The sequence below is a fragment of the Dermacentor silvarum genome, chromosome 6 (assembly GCF_013339745.2).
Source record: "Dermacentor silvarum isolate Dsil-2018 chromosome 6, BIME_Dsil_1.4, whole genome shotgun sequence".
NCBI lineage: Eukaryota > Metazoa > Arthropoda > Arachnida > Ixodida > Ixodidae > Dermacentor > Dermacentor silvarum.
Genome location: NC_051159.1, coordinates 183,356,139 through 183,377,369, shown reverse-complemented (window position 1 = coordinate 183,377,369; position 21,231 = coordinate 183,356,139). Strand labels below are relative to the sequence as shown.

The following is a 21,231-nucleotide window of genomic DNA, read 5'->3' as shown; positions in this document are numbered from 1 at the left end:
GTCTCCCTGTGGGTTTTGTGGACTAAGCAGACAAACAGCAGTGATGCACACAAAAAATGCTGGCTCTAATGCGGTCCTGTAAAAAGGGTTGGGGGCCAGAGGCCACATTTTCCTAACTTTCGACTGGTTGCCCGGATGATCTTGCTTTGTTCTCGCAACGATGCGCGGATGTTCTCGTTTCAGTACCCGGATAACGGCTCTGGCTTTTGGCTCAAGGTTACTTGAAGGTCGCCTACAACGGGAGCTAAAAGCACTTCATGCTCAATAACGTTTGACATCAACTCATTACTCTTGTATTGGACTAAACGCTGAAGAAATTACACATTTGCCGCCAACATCACCGCTTTCAACCGGCGCTCTTTGGCCATCCCTGGACCTTGCGCCAATAAATTCCATATATCATCATCGATCCTCATATTTTTTGGACAACATTTCTTGCCATATCATTTACCTATACTTGCTTAATTAAGCACTTTGACCGAAAGATGGTTTTTTACTGAAGTGTATTTTCGAACGTATTATGCACGAGCCCAATGCATAAATACTTGCGCACTTGAAAGCAAGTAACCTGAAGCAAGTTTCCTGGCATGTCCGAAAAGTTCTCATTTTTGCTGGAATCCTGTTTTCTCACTTGAAGTTCTGAACATGGTTTAAGATAAGAAACAAGTACGGACGGTGTACATCACACGGTGACCCGTCAGTAGCAGTGCAGACAAACGGCTGTAGAGTCATTCACGATTTTCATTTCGCATGCATGACTACGCATGAACTTTACAATTAAACCTTCAGTCGCGCCGCAGCGCCGCTTGGAATTAGCATACTTCAGCGCTCCTCGACAGTCAAGTCCAAAAGCGATGAGGACGTTAAAGCAGTGCAGAGCGATGCGCTGGATACATATTCAAGAATACAGGAGGTCGGAACGAATGCGAATAGTAAATCAGGTCTACTTCAAAGCCCGTCACAGGGAAGCGACGATCGCTTGCCGATCATCAGAGAACGAATACAGATGAGCGACGAGGTTCAGAAGCGCCAAGGCAACCCATCACTTAAACCGACGGAAACAGAACGCTCGTTGGCAATTCCCGTTGGCGCCCGATCACGGGCTTCCAGGTTCGTAAGTCAGTATATATATATATTCCTTTGGCTATCGTCTGTTGGGAAGAAGCGGCTTCGGGCGAAGACAGTGACCCCTGCTGGGCGCTGTCATCGAAGCGCACGCAGTCTAACAGGCGTTGGCCTGGAAGAAGGGAGGTACGTACAACCGTAGCCAACTCGCCGCTGCCGCACAGCCGGCGAACGCTGTAGAGGAGCTGCTCACGCATACATCAGCGTCATACCGGCGGTGACAGCGGTCTTCCGGGTCTTCCTTTCCCTTCTCTCTGATGCTCAATTCGTCCCATGCCGAACAAGCGGAGCGTGGCGGTAGTGTCGCCGGAAAGTCCCGCTAAGCGCTTCCGACCGACGCCGTAGCAACGACGACAACTGTGTTTGTGGATCACTCATTCATCGGAAAAAAAAAAAAAAAGACAAGAGCCATGAGGGGTACAGTGACGGGACTAACAGCGCATGAGCGCTGTGCACGGCGGCAACGTGCCCTCAGCCTCCCCCCCCCCCCCCCCCTCTAACCACACACATACACACACACACAACAGCGCTCTCTTTTGATGAGCAGCCGTCGTTCGCCTTCGTTTCCGCCGAGAGAGCGTCGCTCCATTTAGCCTCGCCTTGTTTTTGGCCACCGCGTTCGCATGCGGAATAAAAAGGCTGTGCAACCTGGCCGACGGTTTTCAGACTCTCGATCACTGCACCGATAGGGATCTTTACTGAGCGTTCTGGAGCAGCAACATGGGACTGAGCAGCGTAAGTGCAAACTGTTCCGGACGGCCACTGCTGGTCGAGACCCGCACTGCACCCATGGCATGTTTCTGGAGCTCTGAGCACAACTTGCACCTGTGTCACGACCCTTTCCATTGTCTCTCGCTCTTACACCTCCACCCACGCACTTCCCGAACACCGGGGTCGCCAAGATCACAGTGGTCAGTAACCTTGCAATTTATTACTGCACAGAGTGTGAAGCCTCTGTAAAACATCCCGTGTCGAGGTTTCATGACAGCGTTTAAATTTTCTTGTCACCATGCACGAGAGAATGGCGTTGATATTGTTAAGCGTTGACCACTATACCTCAAGTGCACTCAAGTTTCACACAGATTCTGCATTAAATACTCGTCTTATTAAACAAAGCCTTTTTTTTCGCGAACCCCCCCTCGCACTTCGCTGATCGCGTCTTCATGCCTGTCTTTGCCGAATAGCTCAACACATGAGAGCACATATATAAGAAATCGGCTTATATGGCCATCTATATTACTCACCTGCTAGTGACTCACTCTATTGTCTACAAAATTACGCAATGAACAACAAACGGTACCTAAATATCCGCACTGCAACAAATATACCCTTTCAAGCGCATAATTCCTCTATTAAAACGAAGGTATCTGTGCTTTCTGCGTGTAGTGTTTCCGTGAGTTGTAGTTGCCTCGACGGGGTGGCCGGAACGCAGGACTTACGCTGTAGGCCAACGGCCGAGGGCGCGGAGCGCCGCAGTAAAAGAGAGGACTTCCTTGGACGGGGACCAAACGTAGACTGATGTTTATTTCAACAGATGGGAAGGGAAACACGGCCTTCTGAGGAAATAACACTGTGCCTCCAGATTTCGCGCGTCTGTTCGGTCTTGCAGTGCGAGTTGGTAAAAAAAAAGTCATTTCACGCTGTTGACACTGACGCTTTTCGAAGATACAGAAGTCTACAAGCCATAATTCAGGCGTGCAGGTACCTGTCCGTATCACATAGGGAAAATAAAGAGAACAGCTATATGTACATCTTATTGAAATGGACAGATATTCGACGTGTTGGTGCGCAGCTTATATCAGTGTAACGTGGTACTTCTCTTCTTTGACAGTGACTCCTCCATCCACAATACAAGGTACGGTGACGCAGCTATAAAGGTACTTCTGGCGTAGAAGAAAAACCTTTCGGGATGCTCTCTAGCACAAATTCAGTGCCCTTATTCCCGTTTTCACTTCTCCCAGGACGCTGGTAAATGTGTACAATGTGTTGTAACGCTTTCGAGTACTTGCATATATATATATATATATATATATATATATATATATATATATATATATATAACTTACTGCACAGTCCGTAATTCATCCATATACTTTAAACATTGCTTGCACATCACCCATAACTTGCGCCTTATATTTATAGACATCGGGGAAACCTTCTACGCACACCATAAGGCATTACGCCTGAAAAAGGGGGTGAAAACGAACATTCAGTAATTATCTGCAAAAGCCTTAATTAACGTACAAAATTGACTGCCGAAGCACGTCACCCCTGACATGTTCTTAAAATCTGTCAAATACCAACTCGGTGCCGCATTCAATTCAGGACACTGTAAAACATTGATGATAATCGATGCATAACGCTTTCGAACACTTGCAAGAGTAATCTTTTTTTGCAGAGCCTGTAATTAACTGACACTCGCGAATCAGTTCCCCACATCTCCGATAAGATGTACCCTATTCCCACTAAATATACACACTGCGCCACGTTCATTTTTTTTCCACTACACCGGACAAACTTTATGTGTTGTTTGCAAAACCAACCCCCTCTCGATGTTCTCGAATGCTCTTGTAATTCATTTTCAACAAAAGTTGCAATTAGATTTCGCAGCTTAAACGTTGATCGAACGTTATCCATAACATGCTCCCGCTCCCCATGCAAGTTGTAACTTGGTGTCACGTTTAGTTCTTTGAGGATATCGGCCGAACAAAGTATGCACTTGGTATAATCATGCTCCTGAAGATGAAGAACACGACTATTTATTAAATATTTCACAAATCCCTAATTAGGCTTTCGGTGCCAGACCTCTCCATCCCCTCCAACTATAAAGACATTACCACATTTGTTTCTCCCGGGAAACTGGGGGACATTGTAAGCGTTTTGTATAATGCCTCTGAACAGGCATTCCTCGACCTGGTGGCCGGCCAATGACTCCGAGTTCGTCGCCGTGTTTTAGCTTTGCGCGGCCTGTGAAGACGCCCTAAAGATGGGGGACAGCGACGCTCATTCTTCTAACACCATGGACGCCGATGTTGCCTCAGGTCCGGACGATTACAGTAACTGGTTTCTTGTGGCTCGCAAGAAAAAACGCTCAACTCAAGCTGCTACGATCCCATCACCTGCCCCGGTACCTCGCAAGACGAATGCGCACCTCCCTCCACTGCCATTTGACCACTACAAGATAGTGTTCCGTCCGAGAGATGGTCTGAACCTCGGTGCGTGGCCTCAACCTTCCGTTGCCCAAGGAATTGGTGTGGCAGCTGGGCTTGATGCTGTTGTACTAAATGAGCTCATTATCCGAATCCGCACTGACCAAAACCTTGCGGTGATTAGCACATCGGATGAGAACCTCGCGGCCGAACTTCAGAAAGTCAAATCTATAAGTTTGGGCCTCAACCAACAGGCCGTCCAAGCCTACGTAGCTGCACCTGACAACTCTTGCAAAGGGTTAGTGCCAGGCATTGAACCGAACACCACTGCGAAGACGCTACTAGAAAACTTGCGCTGCTCAGAGGCTCCCATCTTTCACGCCCGCATGATGGGATCTACAAATCAGGCCCTCGTCACTTTCTCCGGCATCCAAGTACCCCGTCACGTTCGCTTGTACGGAGCAGAGCTCCGCTGTTACATATACCGACCCCGCCAACAGATATGCAGTGTGTGCCTGTCCATGGGTAATCGAGCGGACGTGTGCCCCACGCCCGACGAACTCCACTCTGTAGCCTGCGGTACCTCCAACCCACTACCAGAACATGAGTGCACACCTAAATGCATACATTGTGGAGGCGATCATCCCACCACGGACCCTCGGTGTCCATCGCGTCAACAACGGCCATTCAATAAGTCGTATGTGCTCCAGGAACGTCTCAAACGCGAAAAGCTGTGTCCCCCGCCTGGATCAGCACATAGTCAGCCTAGGACGACTGCGGGCTCTCTGCGGAATCCGGACCAACCGACAAAGACACCAGCGAACTCCGCTGAGCAACCCCCAACTAGTGGACGCAGCAGTACTCATGGCCCACCTGGACATGATCGACAGGTAGACCGGGGTCGTCCAGGCAACGCCTCCAAGGAACGCGCTGCTGGCAGTGGCCATCCGAAAGATCATGACGAGCAAAAAGGTGCCCGCAACAAAGAACAAACGGTAAGCTGGGCAGAGCAGTTCCCCCCTCTACCCCCCTCTCCACTCCTTTCCCACACTCTCACGCAAACATCAACGCGACAACCCACTCCGCAACCCATGTCAGTCGACACACAGCATCGCCTTCACAACCCTCCACCTACGGTCCGCACAGACTACTGCACACGAGAGGCGTTAAACGAGATGGAAATTTCACTAAGGAAAGAATTCGCCGCTATGATGCAGGTAGAAATGCAGAAAATGAAGGATGGCATTATGGCCGAACAAACAGCTCCGCTCCAACAGCTAATCCAACAGGCCCTGCAACCTGCCGTCCAGCAGATAGTAACAGTCGTTAAACAACAGATAGCGGCTGCCCTTGGCCAACTTCCTATTGCTCCAGCTGCACCCAAACGTGCGTTGTCTCCCACATGCGACACACAACGAACACGTCCTTACACCCGCCCATCCTGTTTGCTGTCACCGTCTCGAAAAACCGCCCCACCAACCACAGCTACGGCAATCCCACTTCCCGCTACCCTCCACCAAGATTTAGAGCCGTCAGAAGTGCCTCCGTGTAGCAACGAGGCCCCAGTATTGGATGATCATGGCCAGAAACCATAAGTCAACGCGTGCTACCCCCCAACTCCTACGCGTATGGCAGTGGAATTGCAGGGGCTACCGTAGGAAACGTGGAGCTCTAACGCAATCCATTGCTACACAGCCGAATTCTCCTGATGTAATAGCGTTACAAGAAGTGCAGTGTACTCCTACACTTCCAGGCTACGATACATACACGGACGTAACAAACAATACACCGCATCGTACAGCTACATTAGTTTCTAAACATATCACCGTCATCGAACAAACACTCCAAAACTCCTCCATCTCGCATGTACTTCTCGAGTTGGTCCCGTGCTCTCGCTGCAATAGCAGCCTGTACGTGCTTAACATCTACAGTGCACCGAACGCAAGGCAGGACGACTTTGGTCATCTATTCGCACAACTATGCAAACAGGGTAAACATATATTGGTTGTAGGCGACTTCAATGCCCCCCATACGGCCTGGGGATATGCAACGGAAACACCCAAAGGCCACCGACTTGCTAAAGCTCTCGCAGTTCATCGCATGACCCTGCTGACGGAACCTGATCAACCCATTCGATTAGGTAATAGCGTCAGCAGGGACACATGCCCCGATCTCACTTTAGTCAGAGGGGTTAGTCACCACTCTTGGTGCAACCTCACGGTGAATCTGGGCAGTGATCATCATATACTAACTACAGAGCTTCAGGTCACGCGCGCCCCAGAAGGTATCATAAATATAACAAATTGGGATGCATTTAGGCGTAACCGAACATCCACTACCCCTCAAGACTCTCCCTCCCTTGAGGCTTGGATGAAGCAGCTCCAGTCCGATTTGAAAACAGCAACGAAATGCATCACTGCGACGACGGAGACGCCGGATGTGGATCGGCATCTGCTCCACCTCTGGGACGCCCACAGGGGCTTGACACGGCGGTGGCGGCGGCAGAAGCATAACCGAAAATTTCGTCTCCGCATCGCCAACCTAGCCGCTGAGGCAAATGACTACGCGAACACCCTCACTAGTAACAATTGGCAAAACTTCTGTGATCGCCTCAACGGCACACTAAGCACACCTCGAACGTGGCGTATACTCCGCGCATTGTTAAATTCCACGCAAACAAAAAGTTGTCGCAGTTTCACCTTAAAGGTGAAGTATCAATTGCGATAGCAAATTTGTAGAGAGCTATACGGAGTAATGATAGTAGCTTTATCAGCTGTATAAACTTGGACATGCAGCAGCACCGGCAACACGCAGAACTATTGTCGACGCCGTCGGCGTTTTGCCCGCGTTCGCACAAAATGCGTGCGGCGTTGGTGACTGTTGCCGGAGCCTCTGATATAAATAGGCACTTGGTGCCGCTGCTCAACGTCGCCTCCCCCCCCCCCCCCCCCCCCAACGGCCTTTCGCGCGTCGGAAGAAGGCGCGTTTGTTCTACATATATGGTGATTGTAAAGGAGGAAAGAGACGCCTACTTCTGTAGCCCTTAAGGGAGCACGGCGCGGAACGCGCGTTTGTTCTCCACCGTGCGTTCACTCCGCGTGAAAGGGCGCGTCCCTCGCGCCCTTTCACTCGCACATACAGCGTTCGGCGCACGGCGACGATTTCATCTTCACTGACGTCATACGGAACCTCACGGCGACGGCGACGGCGACGCCGACGGCAGAAATCTGCTTTGGAGTGTCCATATAATTGCTATCGCAATAAAACACACACTGCTAGCACAATCCGCACCATCCTCCACAAATCAGGGCTCGACGATACCACCCTACTGCGCACCTTACAGCAACGCTACTTAACCACGGGCGCCTGTCCCGCCTACCGCGATTATCCACAAGTACACAATACACCCCTAGATGTCAACATTACAGAAGCAGAGGTTAGCGCGGCCTTGCAGAACATTAAGCGTAATACAACACCCGGGGCTGATGGGATTACATACACACTTCTACGTAATTTAGATGACCAGGCCATCCAGCATTTAACTGCGTTTTACAACGAACACTGGAATAACGGCACGCTACCACAGGACTGGCGACACGCGTAGATCATACTTGTTCCTAAGCCTGGCAAGCCGCTATCCCTCCAGAATCTCCGACCTATATCTTTGACTTCATGTGTAGCTAAACTCTTCGAGCACGTTGTACTCTCCCGACTCCAGCCATTTCTCGAAGACATTCACTTTTTTCCGGATACACTCTTCGGCTACCGTCCCGGTATTTCTACACAAGACGTTCTGATACAACTTAAGGAGGACGTGTTGGATTGCCCCACTTCAAATCAGGTAAGGGCAATCCTGACCCTGGATCTCAAGGGCGCTTTCGACAACGTCTCCCACGACTTAATTCTCGACAATCTCGCTTCCTCCAAGTGCGGCGCACGTATCTACAATTACGTCAGGGCCTTTCTTTCTGACCGCACGGCCACTATTGGGATTGGAGACCTCCGCTCGGACGTTATAAGTCTCGCAGGCAGAGGAACGCCACAGGGCTCGGTCCTCTGTCACACCCTGTTTAATGTGGTTATGGCTAAACTCCCCCCATTATTACACAAGATCCCCAACATCCAGCATGCCATTTACGCAGATGAAATTACAATCTGGGCAACCAAAGGATCAGACGGAACCATTCAGGATGCTCTCCAGGAAGCTGCATCTGTTGTACAAGACAATGCTGCCACCGGGAGCCTCACGTGCTCAGTCGAAAAGTCAGAGTTGTTAGTGGTACACAAGCGGCGCCGCAGAACCGACGATTCTTCTGATATTTCACTGTTCCTTGATGGCCGTCCTATCCCTCAGGTACCTCCACTACGCATTTTAGGCCTCCACATTCAGGCTGATGGCAAGGCCTCACACACTACGCACCTTCTGACCCAGCAGATAACACAAATTACACACATGATCCACCGCATCACCAATCGCAGGAGAGGCCTTCGCGAGAAGGATGTCCTCCGCATAGTACAAGCTCTCATAGTTAGTCGGCTCACCTATCACCTTCCCTATCATAATCTCACGCTTACTCAAACCGAAAAGATGGACGTCCTTCTACGGACGGCGGTGAAGGCGGCTCTCGGCTTGCCTCCACACGCTTCTACACGACGCCTTCTTCAGCTTGGTGTCCACAACACCATAACCGAACTGCTCGAGGCCCAGCACAACAGTCAGCTCCAGCGTCTTAGGCAAACCCGTCAGGGTTGCGCCATCCTCTCTCGTCTTGGCTACTCCATTAATGAAAAACCCACACAGGTACCGCAACATAAACTCGCTCCTAATATTCGCGCTCTCATTAATGTGGCTCCGAGTTCACGCAACATGAATCCCCACCGCCATGCCGGCCGTCGACCGAGTTCAGGCCATGACACGCGTCTTTGGCGATGGCACTACAGACTTACAAGTTCTTTACACTGATGCGGCACGCTACCCAGAAAAGCCCGCCATGTGTCTAGCGGTGATCGATAACACAGACGCGCTCGTGGCGTCTGCCACACCTCGCACTACGGACAGTGGTTCGGCAGAGGAGGGAGCTATTGCTCTGGCCATTGTCCACGCCTCGACATTACCATCACAGGATGCCCCTGTCACCATAGTGACAGACTCACAGGCTGCTTGCCGTGCCTTCGCGCAGGGACTTGTGGCTGCGCATACTCACAATATCCTGTCTTTTGTCTCGCCGTCCACTTTACATACGGTGCGCGTCGTCTGGACTCCTGGACACGCCTCTCTCCATGGAAATGAACGCGTTCATGCGGTTGCCCGAGGTCTTACCGGCCGGGCTCCATCGGAAGAGCTGTCCAATTCAGACGACGCACCGACAGAACCACTAAACTACAACGCAATTCTGGAGTACTACCGACAGAGCTGTTATACATATCCTCCTCCTCATCCTTCCCTTAACAGAGCAGATGCCGTCGCTTGGCGGCAACTGTAGACTAATTCATTCCCTTGCCTCTATATGCTGCATCTCTTTCATCCCACTCTATACCCTTCTTACTGCCCCTACTGTGGATCCGAAGTAACAGTCTATCATTCCACGTGGGAATGCTCTAGTCCACGGCGCGTTCCTCCTATCCCCAACCCCACCCCTTCTTCCTCTTGGGAGTCTGCACTGCTCAGCTTAGGCCGGCAGGAACAGCAACAGCTGGTCCAGCGGGCTCGCAGGGTCGTGCAAGGCAATGGAGCCCTGGAGTGAGGGCCCCACCCAACGAGGAAGAATTACCTTGCCTTTGTGAATAAAAGTTCATTCTCTCTCTCTGAACAGGCAGTAAACGTTTAGCAACCTTCACTTAGTCTCTATAATCAATAACGCTAACACATCAACCGCTGTCCGCGCATCACTCCTATAACATCGTTCCTAGCACAGTGATCGTCTGTGGTAGAGCGTTCCGCAATGACATGGGCCACTGCATCCCACGCATCCCCATCACTTTTTCAAACCTCCGTTCAGTTCAAGGCTCTCAAGGCGAATACTGCAGTGGTAAAAATCGTGTGCCCCTTGGCGCGTTACGCCGCCTCCTTATAGCCCGACATGAATTGTCAAAACGCGCTGCGCGTGGCAACGTATACAAGGAATGAAGAGGTACTCTATAGGAGCTGCTTATGCAAGAAAGTCCTCGGCCTCTCTGACAAGGCCACGAAATAGGAATGCGGTAGCTTATACTACAGGTTAATACAGCTTCCGCCGTTTCCTGTTTAAGTATTCAACGCGCTGCAAGCATATATTGCAGCTCCTACTAATTGTTGTTTGGATGACGGGGCTTAATGTCCAAAAAACAATTACAGGAGCTCTAACACCGCGTTGGAGGACTCAATTAATTTTGACCATGTTAAGTTCTTTAAAGGGCCACTTAAAGAGAAAATATAAGTTGAGCTATTTTAGTCACTTACCCTTCAAAAATAAAAAAAAGTCCGCTCTCACAGTGAGACGACGCTTGACAAGCCAGAAAACACACAAAAATGGGAGCCCGGTGGAGCCGCCGCCTTCAAGTTCCCGCACCAGCTCGCCGCGACGCCATGTATTATACATTTACGCCGTCTGCTCGGGAATATTAGTCGGTGAAAATGGACTACATCGTTTTTTTTAACAAGCCAAATACCCAAGCTAGGGAGTTTCGAGAAGTTTCATTCAACCACAACAGCCCAATTGCTAGAAAATACTTTGAAATCCGTGACATCAACAGTGAAGTACCTGCTCTACGACTTCGGCGCATAAGTAGAAAATTCTTAGTTTGACCTTCACTTTCTTTTTTAATAATCAGCATGTTATCACGATATTAACAAAAATAGAGTTCTTCGAGAATAATCTGTAAAAGTAAAGTGATTTAGATGTTTCTCTTTAAGTGCCTTTAGCGTGAACACGATGCTCAACACGCGCTTTTTTTTTTTCTTTTTCTTGTTTTCCGCTTGCAGTACCATGCGGCCGCAACGTTCGGGAGTCAAATGCTGCAGTAGCCTAGAAATTTCAAAAAGGCATGCTTTCTTAGGGGGAAAACTAATCGAACGTTCACTTTCCCTTGCCTCGACACACATTCTTCCATCGTGTCGGCATCAGCGCCAAACACGCGTTTTCGTAGAGAATGCGCCGAAGGATATGTAACCTTTCATTTGTAGGTCAATAAATGCGCATTAAAGAACTCTTTGCATTTACGTATATCGCTTCAGTTGCAGCTCCCACGGACGTGAAGTATACAGACCTCAAAACCTGCTTCTGTCCACGCCTGCGTAATAAAGCGTCGTCGCTTATGCAGCCGATCTGAGGGCGCGATGTGCGACCGAGTAGCGGAATAATTATCGCCTCATATCTCGATGGCACGACGGCAGGCGGCGGCGACCAAAGAGACCGCGTTTCCGCCGTAATGCTTCCGCGGCCGCTGCGCGCGATAGCGCTCACCGCGGCTTCTTGACGAGCTTCTCGCGTTCCTCTGCGCTCTATCTCTTGACTGCATTGGCTGCTGAAGCCGTTCATCAATAACGGTGCTTTTCCGCGACGGAGCCTTGCACGACACAAGTCCGCGACCGCATTAATGAAAGGAAGCTTACGCCTGCGGCTCATGCACCGTCTCTTCCCACTTTTGGACATTTAAAACGGAATACAAAATCACCAGCCCTTCCCCTGTCGAGAAAATGGGGGCAAGCGAAGCTTGTCGTGTGTGTATCTGACCTTCGTGGTGATTTTCTTTCTCTCTCTCTCTTTATTTATTGCCCTCTTTCTATATATCTTCCGTTTTCTCTTTCTCTCTCTTTCTATCTTTTTCTCTCTCTCTTTCTCTCTCTATCTTTCTTTATTTCTTTCTCTCCCTCTCTCTCTCTTTTCTCTCTCTCTCTTTCTCTGACCTTCATGGTGATTTTCTATCTTTCTCTCTCTTTCTCTCTTTTTCTCTCGGTCTTTCTTTCTTCTCTCTTTCTTTCTCTTTCGTCCTCCCTTTCTCTCTTTTTCGTCCCTGGTATGTGCCAATGAGTTGGACCCTTTCTGCACTATCGCCAGGATCGGCCCACTTTTCAGCGTCACACCGCCACCACCACCACCACCACCACCACCGAAACTTGTGAGTCTATGAAGCTTCGCTTAAAAAGAATATCGCGCTAGTGAACTGCATAGCGCTGTAGCGCTATGCAGCTTGTACTTTGAATACTATTGTTGCGGCGTGCACGTAGAAATTTGATATAGGTTTCATGACGATGACTGAAGGCGACGACATCAATTTTGAACGTAAACGCCCGACATCTGCTTCCTACACTATACTTACCGTGACTCTATTTGGACTTATCCTGTGCACGTGCGACCACTCCAACACACACGCGACTGTTCGCCATGCATTCAGAGGCAGTCAAACATTCCAGTAATTTTCATGAACCGTAGCAGATCTCTCGCAGCTTTTCGCATTGGTAACATCTGAGGCCCCAGCAGCTCTTCTTCATGGACAGTGTTCGCATTACTTGCCTTTTCAACCACATTCCTTCACTCCTTGTCACTTGCCTCACCTGATCAAACCATTCCCCCCCACCCCCCCACCCCAAGGAAAAATAAAAGAAAGGAAAGAAAGAAAGAAAAATCAAAGCGCCGTTCTTAAAGAAAGATGGTTCAACGCGAAGTTTTCGCATATGCAAACTGAATCAAAGTCAAAGTCCAAAGCCAACAACCACGCAACGAACCCAAGAAATGCTGAGCGACCCGATGCGATGCATATGTGTTTTGATTGCTTGGTTGAAGTGAAAAACGTTGAAGTTGAATGAAGACACATTTCGTTAAGTTGCATATCCTTTATTTTAGATCATGTAGCCGTTGATTACAAGCACACACACACACACATACACACACACTTTCACGGACTGCATGCCGTTGACGATACACGGGATCAGTCTTACGGGCATCATCGCGCTCGCGCTTACGTTCGCGCACGGCAGCCTCTTGTTCTGCCGTGTCCTGCACCCGCTGCCTACCCATGGTTACAGCCGGAAATGCATTGCGTGACGCGCGTAATGCAATGCAGATATATACAGTTCGTCTGCGTAGCGTGGCGTTGCAGTTCCCATTGTTCTTATCTGTACAACTGCGAATGTAAACTGTAGTTTTCTACGATTGTGTGCGCGAGATGCGTAGATTGTTCTATTCTGTGCGCAGATGCACAGTTAGTTCCATTGTGTAAGTTGGCTTTCCTGCAGTGCGTTTTGGACGCTCGTGGACGAATCAGTGAGACATAGAAAGCTTCGCTTTAAAACAATAAAAGTAAAAGGAGAGAGAGCACTGTCATCGAATCTACAAAGCTAAATTGAGCAGGTCGTGACTCGGCCGCATTGGCAAATCTTCTCTTGCGTGCGCATGCTGTCTGCAGCTGGTCACTGCCACGGCGATTGTCTCCTCATCAAACTGATAACTATCACGAGCGCAGTGTGCCAGAACGCCGGCCAACAAGGAAATGCACTCACGTATGGTGAAGCTTTTTTTTTTTTTTTTTTTTTTTTTGAATGCGGGCCAAGGACGTGCCTAACATAGGACGTCCTGCACGGCCAGTGATTTACACGTTGTATTGGCAAACGTATATCTTGTAGCCGTTAATGACTCAAGTGTTCTTTTTAATGGAAGCTTCATCGACTATCTCAAGTATGAGAGAGAGAGAATAAACTCTCGAGTCTGACAGTTCATTCTTGGTAAGAATTTAATGTTCGCGTGTGTGTGTTTATGTTGGGTGTCCATTAGCAGCTCTTATGCTGCTTACTCCGGAAATTCAGGTGACCTGAACTCTTATTGTGTGGTAAGCAATGGCAGTCAAAAACTCGAGGAGTAACGGAGTAACGTAATTCGACGTAATTTCAACGAACACATAGGCTGGCGAACGGTTTCGTGCACGAATAAAGGGAGCTTTTGTAACACCGTCCTTGTCCAAGTGATATTTTTCTTTCTCATATCATCATCAAAGTATTCCTAATGTTCACGTTGTGTGTGCACTTTTATACTTTATAAGTGTTTGGTGTTATCCTCCATTGCTTCTCTAGCACATTTTCCTAAGCATTGATCGCAATATCATTATCCAAGCAAACAAAATTTACTAGTAAAGGCGGGCAAATAATTACTTTTTCGAATACGAATAATAGGTGTCGAATATAAAATCGACTACTGAATAGCCAAACGCCGACGCATATGGTTACAGCAGGTGTAAGCATTTATGCGGACTTCATCTGTACAAAGCCATGATCAATCATCGGCTCGTGTTCGTTTTGCATCGGCGCCATTTTTCCTTCTTGGAATAAAGCGTCGTCTCGACCGTGGTACTTCAATTGGGGGAGGTGCTTTAAGATCCCTTCGACCTCAATCTTCTTCAAGATCTCTCCTGGAGCTACGTTCAGGACGCCGCTTACGCCAAGAGGCCGCCATTTCGCAAGACCAGCCCGCAGCGTCCACCAGCTCGGTACGCCAAGAGGCCGTCATGTCGCAAGACCAGCCCGCAGCGTCCATCAGCTCGGTTCAAGTGCCAGTCACCTCCACTCCCAGCTCTGCCAACAACCGGTATCGCCATCCTGAAATCTTCTCTGGCTTGCTTGGTGAGGACGTTGAAGACTGGCTCGACAACTACGATCATGTCAGCGAGTACAACAACTGGAACGAGACATCGAGGTTAACAAACGTACCATTTTACGTCTCTCAAGTAGCGAAGACATGGTTCCTGAATAACTGAGAGAGACTTCCGTGATTGGTCGTCTTTCAAGGAGCAGCTACGCCGTATTTTTGGCACACCCACGGTTCGTTCGGAAGTTGCGAAAAAGAGGCTGTCTGAGCGCGTCCAGCATTATGGCGAGTCGTATATTTCGTGCATTAAGGGCATCCTCGCGCTTTGCCGCAGTGTCGACAGTGTCATGCCAGTAACTGACCGCGTCCGACACCGTCGAAGGGTTTTTAGCGGCGAGTGCGTTCAAAGCCGTAGGTCCTATACCCTTAAGAAGGTGTCGCACGCGGTCAGTTTCTGGCATGGCACTGTCATACAAAGTCATAGAGCAGACCTCGCCGGTGAACTATCGCGTTATACTTGTTGATGCCCCAACTGACCGACGCTGCCGTGAAACAGAGATCGAGCGCGTTTCCCGACTTCAAAAGGAAAATCACACGTTGTTATTTAGTCTTCCGCTGCGAGACCGAAAACAAAGCTTACACAGCATTGTTTCAAAACTGACCACACTAACAAGATTATAACAGCCGGTTGTTGCAAAATTGGTTAGTTTCTATTATTCCTAAATCATAGTTCCTTGTAGAATACGAATAGCAAGTATGCAATTTTCACTTCGCATTACAAACTTCGAATATTCGCCTACGCCTGTAAATTAGCCTCATTCGTGAAGTTCCAAAATACAGTCGTTTCCTCGACGATCTTCCGTATTTTCCAATTTCCAGTTCTTTGAATGTATATTTCAAGAAATCAGATTTGCTTCCATGTTAACATAGCGGTTATATTGTCATGCGTAAATTACTTGCATCGCTGATGATATTTATGGAGAGTTCCGTTTAAGCCCTGCAACGACTTTGTGAGCGCTAGACACCAATTGTATTTAAAGTTATTGTTGACTGATTCACTACAGCTGGGCACCCACTGGAGTAATTCTTAGCACTTTCAAAAGACTTGTCAAAATGGTAACTTCGCGTTGTCTCAGACGAAGGGAAAAAAACAACAAAACGAAGAGTAATGCTGCATGCAACGCAGCAATTTCGTTTCTTGTCCATACGACTTCTTTACCACGCGCAGATTGGCTGATTAGCAATTATATTCTAGCCTAGGTGTTAGAATGCTTCTATATGGCATAACAGTAATCTTATAATGCACAGTTAGAGGGTGTCCCATCTAACTTGAGCCAGACATTAAAAATATGCAAATGGCCACGTAGCTGGGTGGAACCAAGATAATGTTGTTTGTCGTCACTTGAAGATACTCAGATTGTTTTGCTTTTTTTTACATTCCGCTTAATTGTATAATTCGTATTAATTATTTATTGAACTTCTCAAATATTATAATTACATGAAAAGTGTGAATGAGAAAATTGTAGAGCAACATGGAAAACTCCCGATACAGCTTTCTGTTGCTCAATATGTGCTACATAAAAGTGTTTTTCCGAGCGTGAAAGAAGCCCGCGAATACACGCAAAGTGCCTCAAGCGGCCAGTTCCACGGCAATTTTCCAGAAAGAATGGTTGAGCCTTCTGTGTATTAAATTACGCGTAACAAATTTGCAGGCCGTAGAGCGGTAGTGGCGCGGAGACTCCGCACTCATAAGTTCTAGCTTGCCTGCAAGCTTCTTACCGTTTGCAGCTTACCGGGTTACTGTAGGCATAAACATGAGATGATCATGATGATGATGAAGGTGGTAGTGGTTTATTGGCGTCCCCTTTGAAACAGGGCGGTGACAAATAGTCAGCTAGCCTGCTTGAGTTAATCATGTATGCTATACATGCTTTTCATTCTAGCATTTTTGTATACATCTCTTTAATCTTTTTTGCTCTTCCTCAAAACTTGTCTATCTATACCTTGTACCGCTACCTATGCCTCGATCTCATCCCTGCTTTTTTTTCACCAATACTCTAAACGTCTCTTGCTTATCTCGACTGCTGACCGGTTGATGCTTCCGTCCACTTGAAATCCAAGCACTTCTGGAAAGTACGTTACCTACAGGTACTGTGTGACCCCCTTCGCATTCCATTAGGATGTGCTGAGTGGTCTCCGGATTTTTGCTGCAGCATACACATGTCTCATCTTGTTGAGAATATTTGCTCCGGTATGTTTTGGTCCTTAGGCAACCGACTCGAGCCTCAAATAGCAAGGCACTGCCCTTTGTGTTATCGTACATATTTTTCATTGTAATTTCTTTCTTCTCATTCTTGTAAATCTCCATGGTACCTGTTTCCATTCTTTGCCTTCTCTTGACGGTCTCCGTTTCTCTAACTTTCTGATGACTCCTGGTTGTCTATTTACAGTTTGAATTACCGTGGACTTGGTTGCCAACTTTCTTGACCTCTTCCTCCATTCTGTCTCCACGCTTTTCAGGTACAGATACTTGTGCACTTTAGCCGCCATTTATTTTCATACATGTTCCTGAGTATTTCTTCAAAACTAATTTTGCTCTGTGCTTCTCTGACTTCAAAAGAGGTCCAATTGACCAATGTCACCCTGCACTGCCTCATTTGTGATTTTACCGTGGGCTCCCAAAGCCAACCGGCCTGCTGATCTTTGGATAACTTCAAATTCAGGCAAGATATCCGATTTTAAGCATAGAATGGCATTTGCGAACGTTGGCGCTGGCACCCTTATTTCTTTCCAGATTCCACGCACCATCTCATACGTATTGTGGCCCCACAGTGCTCGGTGATTCATTATTGCTGCATTCCACTTCCACTTCCACTATATTTTCAGATTATCTTGGTGGGTGCTTGAGCAAGTCTTTCCTTCGTTTATGTATACGCCGAGGTACTTATATTGCTTGACTATGGGTATGGCTTGCTGTTGAATTGACACCCCGTAATCACTCGTCTCTTCATTAAAGATCATAATTCCTGATTTCTCTGCGCCAAACTTAAGGCCTAGATTTGTCGCTGCATTGCCACAGATATTCGCAAGTGTCTGTAAATTTCTTGTATTGCCCGCTAATAGCACTGCATCGTCCACATACATCAGTCCAGGGAACTTCTGTCAGCCGGGTTGGTGGCGCCAACTGGTGGCGCAGAGCTAACCCGGACAAACACTGAGCTATTATTGCAGCAAGCAAGTGTATTCTACTTCGCTTCTGGTGTGAATTTTAGGCAGCAGCGTAATCGTGAACAGGTTGGCTTTTTAAATGTTTTTTTTTTTCGACAAGGCCACTCATTAACATTAAGTCATTGTGGTTAGACGAAGCGTCACAAGATGCCGCTACCAATGTCCGGTAAACTGGTATTCCGCTAACGCCCATTGCGTATACTGAAATACATCGGCAAGCACCGCTGACCAAACGCACGCACGCGTTATCCAACTCTATGTGCGCCACTCGTTTGCGCCACTCGTTTATCTCTTGCTTTCCTTTTGCATAAAGTCCGCTTACCGTATACTGCTCTCCTTTCCGCTTCCCTCTTTTCTCTTTGAAACTCTTGCCGCCACTCGATTCCCTCTTTTTGGGAGAGTTAAGTAGAACCTAGTTACCGACAAGACGTGTCCATCTCGTTCGCCACGGCACTGCGGATTTATCTCAAAAAAGCAAACACTTCTCTTTATCTTCATTCCTTACGTTGGTTTAAATTTATACTCATAACGAAGGGAGGGGGGAGTATATACTGTAAGTTAGATACAACGTACTTTAATTTGGGACATCATATACAGTATGATATATATTGCCTTTTTTTCAGTAATGCAAGCTAAGAATATAGCCATAACTGCAAGCGCATAACTTGCTGCTCATGTTCGGCAATTCAAGTGGCGACCCCCTTATAACTAGGGCTTAACGTTAGTCTCTCAAGCCATAGTTGACAGTTGACAAGAACTTTATTGAAAGGTCCTGAGGAAAAGCCACAGTCACAAGAAATAACCACGTTGTTCTTTTTCTTTTGCAGTTTCTTTGGTTGCTGCTGCTTGTGGCTTCTACAACAGGCAGCTATCGAAGCTACGGCCACTATGGATACGGTTACCCCTTTCCACATTACGGCCTCGGCTATGGGAGGTACGGCCTCGGGGGATATGGTCACGGATATGGCCTAGGAGGCTACGGACTCGGGGGCTACGGGCTCGGATACGGCTTCGGCTTTCCCAAGATATGGGGCTGACAAAAAGACGAAGGGAGGCGGCCCCGCATAAAAACAAAAAAATCTCTATGAACACAGTAAACAAGAGGCTCACATATTTTTTCAAGTGGCACGTAGCATGAGGTAAGCTTCTCCTCATCGTTACTTTGAGCGTGGGGAAGTTTTCGAACTTTTAAGCAAAGTGTTTCTTGCTAAATGCGATGGTTGGGACATGAAATTGGCCAAATGTTTTCTATTAACCAACATATATCTGTGCTTTCGTGCGCACTGAAATGTCCACGTGCGCCGAGTACCGTTCAAGTTGGTTGGCCATTCTATTGTAGGATGCAAGGTATCGTCCCTTGTTCTATCGCTCCTACGAAGGACTGAATACCCATACGTCATTAACATATAAAAAGACGAGAATTTTTATAGGATTTGCTTCAGATTACTTGTGCTTTCCGAACACCTTTCGCTGCACATTGCGTCATCGAACATTGACGGTAAGTGAAAGGAGAATGAGTGTTGTCACTATCCTTTTCTGGCTTCACGACATCTACATGCGTCTAGCTGGCATGATGTCTCTAGTCCTCGCCTTTAACTAAATGAGCAGTCTTTTCAGCAGCCAATATTCTCATTTTGATAATTCGTCTTGAGGAAACAAAGTAACTTGTAGCACGCAAATACCAACGAATGCTTCTCAAGGTGATGGCTACTTGACGTCAAAACAATTAATAACGCCTAATCAGTCTGGTTGGTGATTAACTTGCTCTAAAATTTCACCACTGCATATGTCTTTTTGTAGGTCCTTTCATCAAGATTCTAGAGGGCACTTGCTGAAACCGTGGAGAGACCTGTCTAGAATGTCATCGCCTATGAAATCAACGTCGCAGATTGCTAGTCAATAAAAGAAGTGGATGCTTTCCATGAGCTCTGGACATATGCCTCCGAGCCGCAAAGTGAAACTGAAACTACCGACAAGCCTTTCTCGCCGAATGAACTCTGTCTATCTAAGGTTCCTTATTGTGTATTAAATTGATTTCTGTGCCAACACGACGCTCCATACTAGGCCCTTACCGATGCTCTGATGGGGTGTTTGCCTCGTGTACTCTATGAAGCGTATTATAATATCCTTCTAAATCTTAGTTACCTCACTATTCCTAACAATTTATCATACAGACTAATTGATTTTTAAGTAGGCAACATGACTTTCCCAAGCCAAGTTCTAGGTCGTCATTGCAGCGATTCACATAATCCAGATCTAGTTAATCTTCAAGTGCTGCGACAACCCATCAGTTAACACGCTAGTGCGATGTCGGCACTTCTACGCTGATGGAACGAAATGAAAGGTGAACTCATGCTAAACAGTTGGCGCATGACATATTTCAGTAACGACATATACCAGTGTTCGTGTAGCATTCTTACGCGAGAGTAAGTTATGCGGCTATATATACACGTTTCAGCCGGGCTCCGGCCTTCCCTGACGACGGCTGAACCCCGGCCGAAACGCATCGGAAATCAAACATCGTTTTCTCGTACGTGCGTCCTCAACCTACAAGTGCCTGTTCAACTACCGGATCCAGGCATACTCACTTTATATATATACAGGTTGTTTCAGTTAACTTGGGCCAAACTTTAAAAATATGCAAATGGCTACGTAGCTAGACAGAACCAAGGTAATGTTGACCGTCGCTTGGAGATACAAGGATTATTTTTTGCATTCCGCCTAATTCAATAATTGGTATTAATTCATCAACTTCTAATTTATTGTCAAGGTGAAAAATTATTGTCAAGGTGAAAATTATTTTCAAGGTGAAAAGTGTCAATGAGAAAATTGTAGAGCACTATGAAAAACTCCCGATACAGCTTTCTGTTGCTCCATACGTGCAACACACACGTTTTTCCGAGCGTGAAAGAAGCTCGCGAATACACGCAAAATTGCCGCGTGACTGGCCGTTCGAGGCACTTTACATATATTCGCGGGCATCTTTCACGCTTGGAAAAACACTTATGTTGCACGGATTGCGAACCAGAAAGCTGTATCGGGAGTTTTTCATAGCGCTCTACAATTTGCTTATTGACACTTTTCACCTAATTATAAAAACTTAGAAGTTGATTAATTAAAACTAATTGTCGAATTAGCCGGAATGCAAAAAATAGTATCTCCAAGCGGCGGCT

General features: G+C 47.4%; 1 non-coding gene across 1 annotated transcript; it reads left to right on the top strand.

Moving 5' to 3' along the window:
* The first annotated feature begins 1,713 nt into the window (after positions 1-1,713).
* LOC119455242 (uncharacterized) lies at positions 1,714-20,218 on the top strand. Its single transcript, XR_005192866.2, has 3 exons — positions 1,714-1,860; positions 18,886-19,197; positions 19,859-20,218. It is a non-coding gene; the product is annotated as an uncharacterized LOC119455242 (transcript).
* The last annotated feature ends 1,013 nt before the right edge of the window (positions 20,219-21,231 follow it).